At 38.3% G+C, this 13,847-nt stretch overlaps 1 long non-coding RNA gene and 1 other non-coding gene across 3 annotated transcripts in view; one reads left to right on the top strand and one right to left on the bottom strand.

Annotated features, from left to right (window-relative positions):
* The window catches only part of LOC149980897 (uncharacterized), a 31,951-nt gene extending 19,901 nt beyond the window's left edge, over window positions 1–12,050 (bottom strand). Inside the window, exons 1-2 of the long non-coding RNA XR_016483217.1 lie at window positions 11,912–12,050; window positions 11,482–11,543 (exon numbers count right to left, since the gene is read on the bottom strand). This is a non-coding gene — a long non-coding RNA (uncharacterized LOC149980897). The remainder of the gene's footprint in view (window positions 1–11,481; window positions 11,544–11,911) is intronic.
* LOC110531933 (uncharacterized) overlaps window positions 1–13,847 on the top strand; it is a 140,757-nt gene that overhangs the window by 105,477 nt on the left and 21,433 nt on the right. The window contains exon 3 of one of the 2 annotated variants that reach the window (XR_016483216.1): window positions 8,418–12,218. The exons of the other annotated variant lie outside the window; for it this stretch is intronic. This is a non-coding gene — a transcript (uncharacterized LOC110531933). Of the gene's footprint in view, window positions 1–8,417; window positions 12,219–13,847 lie in introns of those variants that run through there. 2 annotated transcript variants of the gene reach the window in all.

Genomic DNA, 13,847 nt, shown 5'->3' with positions numbered 1-13,847 from the left:
AGCCGCAAAAGCATGTTTTTTTTAAGGTGCATTACGGCCACACAAAGGGGATGCCACCGGGAAATTCCATGCATTATCAAGTGCTTGTCAAATTGTGAATGAAGTGTGCACAGCCTGCGTAAAAAAAACAAAGCAGAGCTCATGCCTTTCAAGCAACTTTTTTCAAATCATCATTATTGACGCATCATGCAGCCTTACAATGTATTAACAATCAAAACACATAGCCCAACGTTTGTAGAACAACTAAAATTATGTTAATAACTCTAGATTAAGCATATAAAGTACCTATTATTATTATTTGACCATGCTGGTCATTAATGAACATTTGAACATCTTGGCCATGTTCTGTTATAATCTCCAACCAGCACAGCCAGAAGAGGACTGGCCACCCCTCATAGCCTGGTTCCTCTAGGTTTCTTCCTAGGTTTTGGCATTTCTAGAGAGTTTTTCCTAGCCACCGTGCTTCTACACCTGCATTGCTTGCTGTTTGGGTTTTTAGGCTGGGTTTCTGTACAGGACTTTGAAATATCAGCTGATCTAAGAAGGGCTTTTTAAACAAATTTGATTTGATTTCTTTGTTAACCCACTCAATACAGAATAGCCGCATGTGCACACACTCTCTCAAATTGTTTGGATAAAATATAATTTATATTTTAATTCTGCTTTGTCTAAATGTCTAAATGTATACATACTATAAAATAATGCCATGGAATTCGAAGCAAATCTTGTCTGCTAAATGAACTAGTGTAGCCCACAGCCATATGGCGAAGCCAGATCAAAGCCTAACACAAGGACAACTCCGAGTATGCTATTCTGTTCTTCTGAAATAGACTACATTTTCTTCATATCATGTTTCTTTACACCGGTCTAAAAATAAATAATGGATTTATTGTGGTGTAGGCTATATTACGCTTCCAATGATGTTTAGGCTACTGTTTTCATCATTTGGCCGCGTGTTTTGGGATAATAGTTGGGATATTTTGTGAAAAACAAAAATCTTTATAAAAAGCAGCTGTTACCGTGTTCTAACATGGATGGTTTCTGTTTCATAGTTGTAACAAAGGCACTCCATGAATAAACATTTTGAACAGTTGAATTTTTTTTCCATATCTCATTCAGTAACATAAACAAATGAAAATTATATTTTGTTATTTGAAATGAAAACAAAATCGTAATCTAGTGTTAGCTAACACCTTCATGAACCCAACCAAATGATTATTTTAGCAATAGTACAGTTGAAGTCGGAAGTTTACATAGACCTTAGCTTTTCACAATTCTGACATTAATCCTAGTAAAAATCCCTGTTTTAGGATCACCACTTTATTTTAAGAATGTGAAATGTCAGAATAATACTAGAGTGATTTTATTTCAGCTTTTATTTCTTTCATCACATTCCCAGTGGGTCAGAAGTTTACATACAGTCAATAAGTATTTGGTAGCATTGCTAGAATTTAACAATTTTATTCATATTTACAGATGGCTAGCAAGTTTATTATGTTCAAGAAGGCATTTCTGCCAAAAAAAAGCATTCATATTTTAGTGCATATGATCTCTCTCGCTTACCTCCATTACATATTTCAGAACATACTGTATGTTGTGGTGGCATTTTTCTGCTTTACCAAATGAGGAGAGTTACAAACTACACACCAGTCAGAGTTATACTTAAATTACATATTTAATAAGCTTTGCAATAGCCTTTGACTTTCAATGATCTCTAATGAACCATTGAAAAGTACCATCAGAAAAGTACAAAGATCTTTTATAGCCAAGATACACCCCTCTCAACTTACATGACAAACCACAGATCTTAAGAACAGTTCACAAAGGTTAAGATTTGTATGAAAGTTATCTATAAAACATAGACAGTTCTCATTGTAAAGTCTGGCCCCCTCCTACTCCAAACTGGAACCCGTCTCACCCTGGTACGGGCACAAAAGCATTACCTTTACTATCTGGAATGCCCTTTAGGCTTTATTACCCAAAGACATCGTAAATCTCCTCTGTCAGTGCCATTTTTATTGATTTTTTTACCTTTATTTAACTAGGCAAGTCAGTTAAGAACAAATTCTTATTTTCAATGACGGCCTAGTGGGTGGGTTAACTGCAGGGGCAGAACAGATTTGTACCTTGTCAGCTCGGGGATTTGAACTTGCAACCTTCCGGTTACTTATCCAACTCTCTAACCACTAGGCTACCCTGCCGCCCCATCTGATGCCCATTTTCAGTGAACACACACACTGTCAAATGTAACAACATAATCTTGCAATTTTCCACGGCAATTTGAAAAGTTTATTTTGAGTAGATCTCAACTCTCGCTTATCTTATGTTCCTAAAACATATGAGTGGCCAAAAATAACACCCACTGGACGTGGTTTATGTCAAACATCAAGGACAATGGAAGAAAAACATTTACAACTTCTGAAGAATATAGGGTTTTCTACTGGAAACATTGTCTGTGTGAGGCTAGATTTATCTAAATAGACTACTGTTTAGGCTACTTCCTTAAATCTTATGGCACCATATGACAGATATTCATGGAAACTCAAATAACGTTTGCTTCTCTCCAGGCCTGAGGGCACACACTTTCTAGTAGGCTTAAATTGAAGAAATGGCAAATAGGAGTGGAAATATCGTCTGCTATTATCCTCAGTAATTTTCCATCCAAGTTCCACACTCACTTTACAGAATTCAAAATCACAATTTTTCTCTTTCATAATTTGATCAGTTAAACTTGGATATGTAGTGTTAGCTTTTGTTGCTGGCATATCATGCATACATTTGCTAATCTTGCCAAAAATTCATTAAAGTCATTGGCAATGTCAGTGGGTTTTGTAATGAATGAGCCATGTGATTCAATGAAGCATGGAGCTGAGTTTGCCTTGTTGACAAACATTTCATTTAAGGTGCTCCAAAGCTTTTTACTATCATTCTTTATCGGTTGTGCAGCCAGACTTATTTGCCATTCCTTTAGCCTCATCCTTCTCAACCATGCAATTTTTCAATTCCTCATCAATCCATAGCGATTTAAATGTTTTTGCAATCCTTTTCTTAATGCTTTTCTTAATGGGTGCATGCTTATTAGTAACTGGAATAAAGCTTTTTCATAAATGTGTCAAGTGCAGCGTCTGGTTCCTCCTTATTACACACTAGGGACCAACAAATATGATTTACATCAACAACATAGGAATCACTACAAAATGTATTGTATGAGCTCTTATACACAGCCTTTGGAACTTTGGTTTTCCTAGAAATGGCTAATGGATTTGGATACTGCTTTCAAGCAAATTTCTGCAGCATTAGTAAAGATGTGATCAATACATGTTGATGATTTAATTCCTGTGCTGTTTGTAACTACCCTGGTAGGTTGACTAATATCCTAAACCAGGTTGCAGGCACTGCTTACAGTTTGAAGCTTTTTCTTGAGTGGGCAGCTTGATGAAAACCATTCAATATTTAATTTGTCCAGAAAATCTAACTCTCTGTTGATATCACATACCAAGTATTTCACACGTTATCCATATACTGACTGTTTGCACTTGGTGGGGTATAGCAGCCTCCCACAGGAATGGGCTTTAGGTGAGTAAGATAAACCTGTAGCCAAATTACTTTAACAGTATTTAACATGATATCCTCTCTAAGCTTTACAGGAATGCAGTTTTGAATATAAAACAGCAACACCTCCACCATTGGCATTTCTGTATTTTCTGTAGATGTTATAACCATGTATTGCTACCACTGTATCAGGTATTATCTAAGTGACTTTCAGAGATGAATGAATGTAATCTATTACTAGCAAGTTATTGATTTCATGAACCTTGTTTCTTAAGCTACAGATGTTAACGTGGGCTATTTTCTGCACTTTTCTAAGATGCTTCATTGTTTTCATTGCTTTACTGGGAAGCTTAGTAGAAATATACAAGCTCATGTTATTTATGTTAGTGCAGGGTGAGTTGTACACAGTGGTCTTCCTTGTAGGGCTCATCGCCTCAGTGCTAACAGTATAACTCTGGTTCATAGGCACATGATTACTGCATACAATAGCTTTCTGATCAGCAGAGGCATTCAGGGCAGTTAGAGGGACACAAATTAGGTTACTTACAGTGGGGCTAAAAAGTATTTAGTCAGCCATCAATTGTGCAAGTTCTCCCGCTTAAAAGGATGAGAGGCCTGTAATTTTCATCATAGGTACACCTCAACTATGACAGACAAAATGAGAAAAAAAATCCAGAAAATCGCATTGTAGGATTTTTGATTCATTTATTTGCAAATTATGGTGGAAAATAAGTATTTGGTCAATAACAAAAGTTTATCTCAATTTATTTGTTATATACCCTTTGTTGGCAATGACAGAGGTCAAACATTTTATGTAAGTCTTCACAAGGTTTTCACACACTGTTGCTGGTATTTTGGCCCATTCCTCCATGCACATCTCCTCTAGAGCAGTGATGTTTTGGGGCTGTTGCTGGGCAACACAGACTTTCAACTCCCTCCAAAGATTTTCTATGGGGTTGAGATCTGGAGACTGGCTAGGCCACTCCAGGACCTTGAAATGCTTCTTACGAAGCCACTCCTTCGTTGCCCGGGCGGTGTGTTTGGGATCATTGTCATGCTGAACAACCCAGCCACGTTTCATCGTCAATGCCCTTGCTGATGGTAGGCTTTGTTACTTTGGTCCCAGCTCTCTGCAGGTCATTCACTAGGTCCCCCGTGTGGTTCTGGGATTTTTGCTCACCGTTCTTGTGATCATTTTGACCCCACGGGGTGAGATCTTGCGTGGAGCCCCAGATCGAGGGAGATTATCAGTGGTCTTGTATGTCTTCCATTTCCTAATAATTGCTCCCACAGTTGATTTCTTCAAACCAAGCTGCTTACCTATTGCAGATTCAGTCTTCCCAGCCTGGTGCAGGTCTACAATTTTGTTTCTGGTGTCCTTTGACAGCTCTTTGGTCTTGGCCATAGTGGAGTTTGGAGTGTGACTGTTTGAGGTTGTGGACAGGTGTCTTTTATACTGATAACAAGTTCAAACAGGTGCCATTAATACAGGTAATGAGTGGAGGGCAGAGGAGTCTCTTAAAGAAGAAGTTACAGGTCTGAGAGCCAGAAATCTTTCTTGTTTATAGGTTGAAGTGTACCTATGATGAAAATTACAGGCCTCTCTCATCTTTTAAGTGGGAGAACTTGCACAATTGGTGGCTGACTAAATACTTTTTTGCCTCACTGTATTTGACAAGACCACGAGTGTCTTCGACTTCTCTTTAAGACATATAAATATAAAGGTGCATGTTTTACATCTTTTGTGAAAGCACACGAACGTGTGGGCTTTTATTATTTATGCAAAAACGTGAACATTTTGTCTAACGTTTGTAGGCCTACTAGTAGCCAGTAGCCAAGTCAAGGAAGCATCAATGCAATATTGGTGCACAACATTTTGTTACGGGCTAACTGAAAAGAAGTCAACCTTGAATTTGTAGGTTTAAAATATCCCTCTGGTAGCCAAAGATGACCTATTTCAAGAAATGCCATTGGTTGGTGGATATAAAGTTTATGTCACTCCCTGTTCTATTTCACTTGTCTTGGTGATCGTTTCCACCCACCTCCAGGTGTCTCCTGTTTTCCCCATTAGTCTCCGGTGTATTTATCCCTGTGTTTCCGGTCTCTCTGTGCCAGTTCGTCTTGTTTTACCAAGTCTACCAGCATTTCTCCTAGCTCCTATTTTTCCCAGTCTCAGTTTTTCTTTCCTAGCCCTCCTGGTTTTGACCCTTGCCTGTCCTGATACAGAATCCGCTTGCCTGACCACTCTGCCCGTTCTGACCTCGAGCCTGCCTATCCCCTGGTACTGTTTGGACTCTGACCTGTTTTATGAACTCTGTCCCCGACCTGCCTTTTGCCTACCTCTTTTGGTGTAATAAATATCGGAGCTCAACCATCTGCCTCCTGTGTCTGCATTTGGGTCTCACCTCTATGCCCTTATAGTTTAAGATCTTTGATAGGCTCATTTACCTCGACTAACCGGTGCCCCCGCACATTGACTCTGTACCGGTACCCCCTGCATATAGCGTTTCTATTGTTATTTTACTGCTGCTCTTAATTATTTGTTAAACTGTTTTTATTGATATTGTAATTTTGTAATGTTTTTTTCATTTGTATGGGGGATATTTTTCTTAACTGCATTGTTGATTAAGGGCTTGTATAAGTAAGCATTTGGCGCATGTGAAATGTTTTAATTTTTTATTTGATTGGCTGACGCTTAACTTTGTTCCAGGACATAATCACTGTCATCGGGTGATGTTACCATAGGGCTAACGTGTGCCAGGTTATCTGATGGGACCAACTACAACGTTCTATTACATGCAAGCATATTGACGATTTTCATTTGCTGATGTGCATTTTGAGCCAGAGCAACTTTTTGAATTAAAACTGATTCTTATGTTCGCAAGTATGGCCCCACAGTATTTAATGAGGAACCTGTAAGACCTAACCAACTCTGCAGATGAGTTTCATGTGAATGCTGAATGGCCTTAGTGTCTCTCTGGTGCTCCTGAGTGGAAACAAAAATAATGTGTCGTCGCTTCACCGTCGGTTGGGACATGTTGACATTCAGACAGCTTCCCGTTTATTTTCCTAGTCAGAACACTACCCCCCCTCCACTTGCTTTGAACCCCAAGAGTTCACCTCAATGGAACCTCAATACTGTAACCCAAGCCCTGTGGCCCACAGTTTACTCTCACGGAAATAAATACATATAATTTTTTGTTTTGTTTTGTTTTTTTTACATCTACTCAGCGGCAGTGAGCATCTCTCACTGGAAAGACAGTGCAACATTCTGTAATGAACAAGGCCCTGTTTTAATAGACAAAAGGTTATCTTTCCTCTCCAAACTCATAAAACCAACAGACCTTCAGCGAGCCATTAATTCCCTGAAATTAGGAATATTTGTTGACAGAGCAATCACAGCATTTAGGGCCTTCCACTGGAGCTGAGTCATAGCATGAAAAAATGTGTTTAATGTACACCCATTTGTTTTTTCAATGGTGAAAGAGGCTATAAAACCAACATTCAGTTGGGGAAGTTTCATAAACAGTCAAAAATTCACACCAACCACTGTTTCAAATTAAACACTAATACTGTTTTGTACAGCTTTTTTCCCCTCCTGATGTATTTCTTGATATTGATTAAGTTGTGCTGATTTTTCTTAGCTAAGAAAAGAAACATTGGAAATATTAGGCGTTTGCGATGAAAATCAGTTGAGGGAAGCTTTTTCATGCTTGCTTAAGTTTTTTTCAATCACCTTGGTGCATATTTCACAAGTATGTGGTACATTTTCTCAACTCTTAGTAAAAAACTCAAAACTGGTCAAAAAGGCAGTTTTTCAAGTCTAGGCACATTTTCAAGTGACAATTACAACACACCTACTCATTCAAGGGTATTTCTTAATTTTTTACTATTTTTCTAAATTGTAGAGTAATATTGAATAGATCAAAACTACGGAATAATGTAGTAATCAAAAAAGTTTTAATCAAATCAAAATGTGAGATACTTTAAAGTAGCCACCCTTTGCCTTGATGGCAGCTTTGCACACTTTGGCATTCTCTCAACCAGCTTCATGAGGTAGTCACCTGGAATGCATTTTAATTAACAGGTGTGCCTTGTTAAAAGTTAATTTGTGGAAGTCTTTCCTTCTTACTGCATTTGAGCCAATCAGTTGTGTTGTGACAAGGTATGGGTGGTATACAGAATATAACCCTATTTGGTGAAAGACCAAGTCCATATTATGGCAAGAACAGCTCAAAAAGAGAAATGACAGTCCATCATTACTTTAAGACATGAAGGTCAGTCAATGCGAAACATTTCAAGAACCATCAAGCTCTATGATGAAACTGGCTCTCATGAGGACCGCCACAGGAAAGGAAGACCCAAAGTTCCCTCTGCTGCACCTCAGATTGCAGTCAAAATAAATGCTTCACAGAGTTCAAGTAACCGACACATCTCAACATCAACTGTTCAGAAGAGACTGTGTGAATCAGGCCTTCATGGTCGAATTGCTACAAAGAAACCACTACTAAAGGACACCAATAATAAGAAGATACTTGCCTGGGCCAAGAAATATGAGCAATGGACATTAGACCGGTGGAAATGTCCTTTGGTCTGATGAGTCCAAATATGAGATTTTTGGTTCCTACCGCCGTGTCTTTGTGAGACGCAGAGTAGATGAACGGATGATCTCCACATGTGTGGTTCCCACCCTGAGGCATGGAATATGAGGTGTGATGGTGTGGGGGTGTGTTGCTGGTGACACTGTCTGTGATTTATTTAGAATTCAAGGCACATTTAACCAGCATGGCTACAACAGCATTCTGCAACGATACACCATCCCATCTTGATTGTGCTTAGTGGGACTATCATTTGTTTTTCAACAGGACAATGACCCAGCACACCTCCAGGCTGTGTAAGGGCTATTTGACTAAGAAGGAGAGTGATGGAGTGCTGCATCAGATGACCTGACCTCAACCCAATTCAGATGGTTTGGGATGAGTTGGACCACAGAGTGACGGAAAAGCGGCCAACAAGTAAGTGCTCAGCATATGTGGGAACTCCTTCAAGACTGTTGGAAAAGCATTCCAGGTGATGCTGGTTAAGAGAATGCCAAGTGTGTGCAAAGCTGTCATCAAGGCAAAGGGTGGCTACTTTGAAGAATCTAAAATCTAAAATGATTACATATGTGTTTTTTCATAGTTTTGATGTCTTCACTATTATTCTACATTGTAGAAAATAGTAAAAAATAAAGAAAAAAACTTGAATGAGTAGGTGTGTCCAAACTTTTGACTGGTACTGTATATTTGAGCGTACTACTTTGATGATGACTATTATGATTGCATTTCAAATAAATAAAAATAAATCATATTGACAAGATCAAATCAATTGGTCGCGTACACAGATTAGCAGATGTTACAATAGCTGCGCCGAAATGCTTGTGTTTCTAGCTCCTACAGTGCAGTAATATAATATTAATACAATAACAATACCCAAATGATCCAGAAAGTCCAAGAAACATCTAAGAAATCCATCCCCTATACAGTAAACATGTATCCAAAATGAAGTTGCTGGGCTGTTTTTGATGGGGTGGGGAGTCACACTTCTTTACTTAAAATGTATTGGCCAATAAAGTACTGTAATATATGCTATTTACGTAGCCAACTCTTTTATCCAAATGAACAACAGCGAGTCCACACATTTGTGTGACTAGAACTCTGGTGTTGCTCGTGCTTAAGAAACGAGCCACGTACAGGACCACTACAATACACAAGTACACTACTACACTGTAAAATACAATACATTGAGAGTACCATCCCATGAGAGTACCACCCTCCTTCAAGCCATTGATGAGGAATGCAATGACATGAATCTGGATTCGCCATGCCAAAAGGTTTTTCCCGAGGTGCATGAACAATGAGGACATTTACTGCGATGTTGATGAGAACATATGACCAAATGTGACTTGTTTCAGGAAACTAGGAGTATGTCGCATGTCACTACTTCAGAGGAGTGGCATTTGAACATAAAAAATAAATGTTTATCAAAATGCGCTTTTGGCAGAAATACCTTCTAGAACATGTGAACTTTCATGTTACTTAAAACCTTTTGTAACTAGGGGGCTTTATTTTCATTTTTGGAAAAAAAACGTTCTTGTCATGACAAGATGCTCGACAGCTTTGGATAATAAACACTCTGACGTTTCCAAAACTGCAAAGATATTGTCTGTGAGTGTAACAGAACTGATGGTACAGGCGAAACCCAGATAAAAATCCAACCAGGAAGTGCCCAATATTTTGAAAGCCCTGCATGCCAATGACTCCTCTGTGAATGGGCTACGAATGAGTTTACTCTTTCTACGTATTCCCCAAGGTGTCTACAGCATTGTGGCGTCTTTTTACGCATTTATGTTGAAGAATAGCCGTAAGGGACCATATTGAGCAAGTGGTCACATGATGGCTCCCGCAGAAAATCTTGCGGAAAGTACCCAAGTAGCCATTTTTCCAATCGCTTCTTATGAGAAACCAATTGTCCCGGTGGATATTTTATCGAATAGATATGTGAAAAACACCTTGAGGATTGATTCTAAACAACGTTTGCCATGTTTCTGTCGATATTATGGTGCTAATTTGGAAAAAGGTTTGGCGTTGTAGTGACCGCATTTTCCGGTCGATTTGTCAGCCAAACGTGAAGAACAAACGGAGCTATTTCGCCTACAAAAATATTATTTTTGGAAAAAAGGAACATTTGCTATCTAACTGGGAGTCTCCTGAGTGAAAACATCCGAAGTTCTTCAAATCTAAATGATTTAATTTGATTGCTTTTCTGATTTTCGTGAAAATGTTGCCTGCTGTTAGCAGAGCCTAGCATAGCATTATGCCATGATAAACTTACACAAATGCTTGTCTAGCGTTGGCTGTAAAGCATATTTTGAAAATCTGAGATGACAGTGTGATTAACAAAAGGCTAAGCTGTGTCTCAATATATTTAATTTGTGATTTTCATGAATAGTAACATTTTCTAGGGATATATATGGCCACAGTGTTATGCTAATTCGTTTGAGGCTATGATTACGCACCCGCATGCGGGGTGGGTAGTATCAAGAATTAACACACTTGTATTCCATCCATAAATATGAATACAATTGTTAAATTACGAGACTGGTTGGTTTAGCCAAGGAAAAAGCAAGGAACCTTCCCGCTAGCCATGATTGGCTGAGATAATGGATGGCTTGACATGCCGGGAGATGAGTTTGGATTGATCTGCCATGTAGCATGCTTCTGTATATAATGTGAGCTGTTCAGTATGTGTTGACAGTCCTTTATACCATTTTTGAAAGATATAACATTAGGCATCGAGAACTACAAAAGTTTTGCTACTTTTCTCAACAACATTGAAGCCCTAAATTAAGCAAGCGCTATCGACAGATCAGTTGGAGAAAAAGGGATGGGCAACTTTCTGCACACACCACAGTCAGTGTGAACTGGAGTGACTTGACACAACGATGCCCAAACAAGATGTAGCTACAAACAAAACAGACTTAAATGGTTCCAGTCTGCCGTGAAGCGTTCATCCATGTATGTGGGTATAAGTCTAACTACATTTTCAGATATAAATTTATTTTGTCAGAAAATCATTTTTATTGCAAGTTAACCTTTCTGATCTCCCCATCCCGGATCCGGGTTCGTGAATACAGACTCAAGCTCATTACCATAACGCAACGTTAACTATTCATGAAAATCGCAAATGAAATGAAATAAATATGCTAGCTCTCAAGCTTAGCCTTTTGTTAACAACACTGTCATCTCAGATTTTCAAAATATGCTTCTCAACCATTGCAAAACAAGCATTTGTGTAACAGTATTGATGGCTAACGTAGCATTTAGCATTAGCATTCAGCTGGCAACATTTACACAAAAAAACAGAAAAGCATTCAAAAAAATCATTTACCTTTGAAGAACTTCAGATGTTTTCATTGAGGAGACTCTCAGATAGCAAATGTTCAGTTTTTCCTGAAAGATTATTTGTTTAGGACAAATCGCTCCGTTTTCTGCGTCACGTTTAGCTATGAAAAAACCCCTGTATCCAGGATTGTGTAAATCTATCAGCAAGCTCATTAGCATAACACAACGTTAACTATTTATGAAAATCGCAAATGAAATGAAATAAATATGCCATCTCTCAAGCTTAGCCTTTTGTAAACAACACTGTCATCTCAGATTTTCAAAATATGCTTCTCAACCATAGGAAAACAATCATTTGTGTAAAAGTAGCTAGCTAGAGTTAGCATTTCGCGTTAGCATTTAGCGTTAGCATTAGCGTTAGCATCCAGCACGCAACATTAACAAAAACATAAAAGCCTTCAAATAAAATCATTTACCTTTGAAGAACTTCTGATGTTTTCAATGAGGATACTCTCAGTTAGATAGCAGATGCTCAGTTTTTCCAAAAAGATTCCTTGTGTATTAGAAATAGCTCCGTTTTATACATCACATTTGGCTACCAAAAAAAATCCATAAATTCAGTCCTCAAAACGCAAACTTTTTTCCAAATTAACTCCATAATATCGACTGAAAACATGGCAAACGTTGTTTAGAATCAATCCTCAAGGTGTTTTTCACATATCTCTTCATTGATACATCGTTCTTGGAAACATGCTTTCTCTCCTGAATCCCAGGAGAAAATGACCGCACCTGAAGATTACGCACAAATTTAGACAAAGGACACCGGGCGGACCTCTGGAAAATGTAGTCTCTTATGGCCAATCTTCCAATGATATGCCTACAAATACGTCACAATGCTGCTAAGACCTTGGGCGAACGACAGAAAGTGTAGGCTCATTCCTTGCGCAATCACAGCCATATAAGGAGAGAATGGAAAACAGAGCTTCAGAAATTCTGCTAATTCCTGGGTGATGCATCATCTTGGTTTCGCCTGTAGAATGAGTTCTGGGGCACTTACAGACAAAATCTTTGCAGATTCTGAAACTTCAGAGTGTTTTCTTTCCAAAACTGTCAAGAATATGCATAGTCGAGCATCTTTTCGTGACAAAATATCGCGCTTAAAACGGGAACGTTTTTTATCCAAAAATGAAATAGCGCCCCTAGAGCTCTAACTGGTTAAAGCATACTGTTAGTTAGCTAGCAAATGTTTGCTTGCTGGCTCGCTAACTAACATTACAGGTATGATCTGTGTAGTAATATTATTGGAATCAGAAAACCATTTGCATTGCTAGTTAACATTGAACCTAGATTGTTAACTTTGGCTACCTGCAGATTCATACTACAGCTATGACAATGTTTGTATCGGTAGTAGTATGAGTTGTGATTATGCCGATTGATTGTTTAGCTAGCTAGCTAGTTGCATGTCTAAACAAAAGACTCCACTTTCACCGGATTATTACATGACCCGTCAAATTAGCCAGGTGTGTCTGGGGGGGATTATGGCCATCTATTCTATTTCATGAACATATGTACATGTCTAAACAATAGTGACCAATCCACTTAGCTAGATGTTTATAAATATTTCTAAAATATTTTTATCTGGACACTTTCTGTTTTTGATATTGCTACAATCAAGTAAGCATTTACACCTTCGGTATCCTGTGCATGTGACAAATAAACGGCCTCACATGTGAATCCTTAAAGAGATGGGTGGGGCTAAGGCTTAAGAGGGTGTGAACGATGTTGAATGGGTGTTGATAAAGAATTGCTCTCCAGTAGGAACACCCAAACAAACATTTTTCTCAAAAGTGGGGTGGAAAGTTCATCAACTCTCAAAGCAGAATTACTTTCCTGTTGTTCCTCATCTGCAGTGTATAATATACAATGTTCTAGCTCGGAGTCTCCTCTTTTACAAAATGTAAAAAACACAATTTCAAATTTTGCTACATAAGACCGAATCGAGGCGGTCGGTCACAAATGCTCAAGACATGCTTGATGAAAACTAGTGCCTGCTAAACATTGTTTATTTCATATGATTACAGTACACCTATGTTGAAATTACATCTGACCAATGCTTGTATTTGTTGCATCAATGATTGTGAAAGACTTCAATGATCACACCTTGTGAAATGACAGATATTTTAATGGGTAGTAAAAGTGTATTGCCTAATGTGAAAACAGTGTAATGTACTGTAATTTACAGTACATAGGCACATGAAATTCAAAAGGCAATTTTGAAACATGTATCTTGCATTTTTTGCTATTGGATTAACTAGTCATTAAAATAACTACATTGAGAAGATATCATTATTTTGTGTTTTGGTGATTAAACCAATGTACCAATGGTGATTCAATATTTCACAGTAAACGTAT

This window comes from Oncorhynchus mykiss, chromosome 9 (assembly GCF_057628025.1).
Source record: "Oncorhynchus mykiss isolate SJ-2025 chromosome 9, ASM5762802v1, whole genome shotgun sequence".
NCBI lineage: Eukaryota > Metazoa > Chordata > Actinopteri > Salmoniformes > Salmonidae > Oncorhynchus > Oncorhynchus mykiss.
This window is presented reverse-complemented; position numbering and strand designations above follow the sequence as displayed.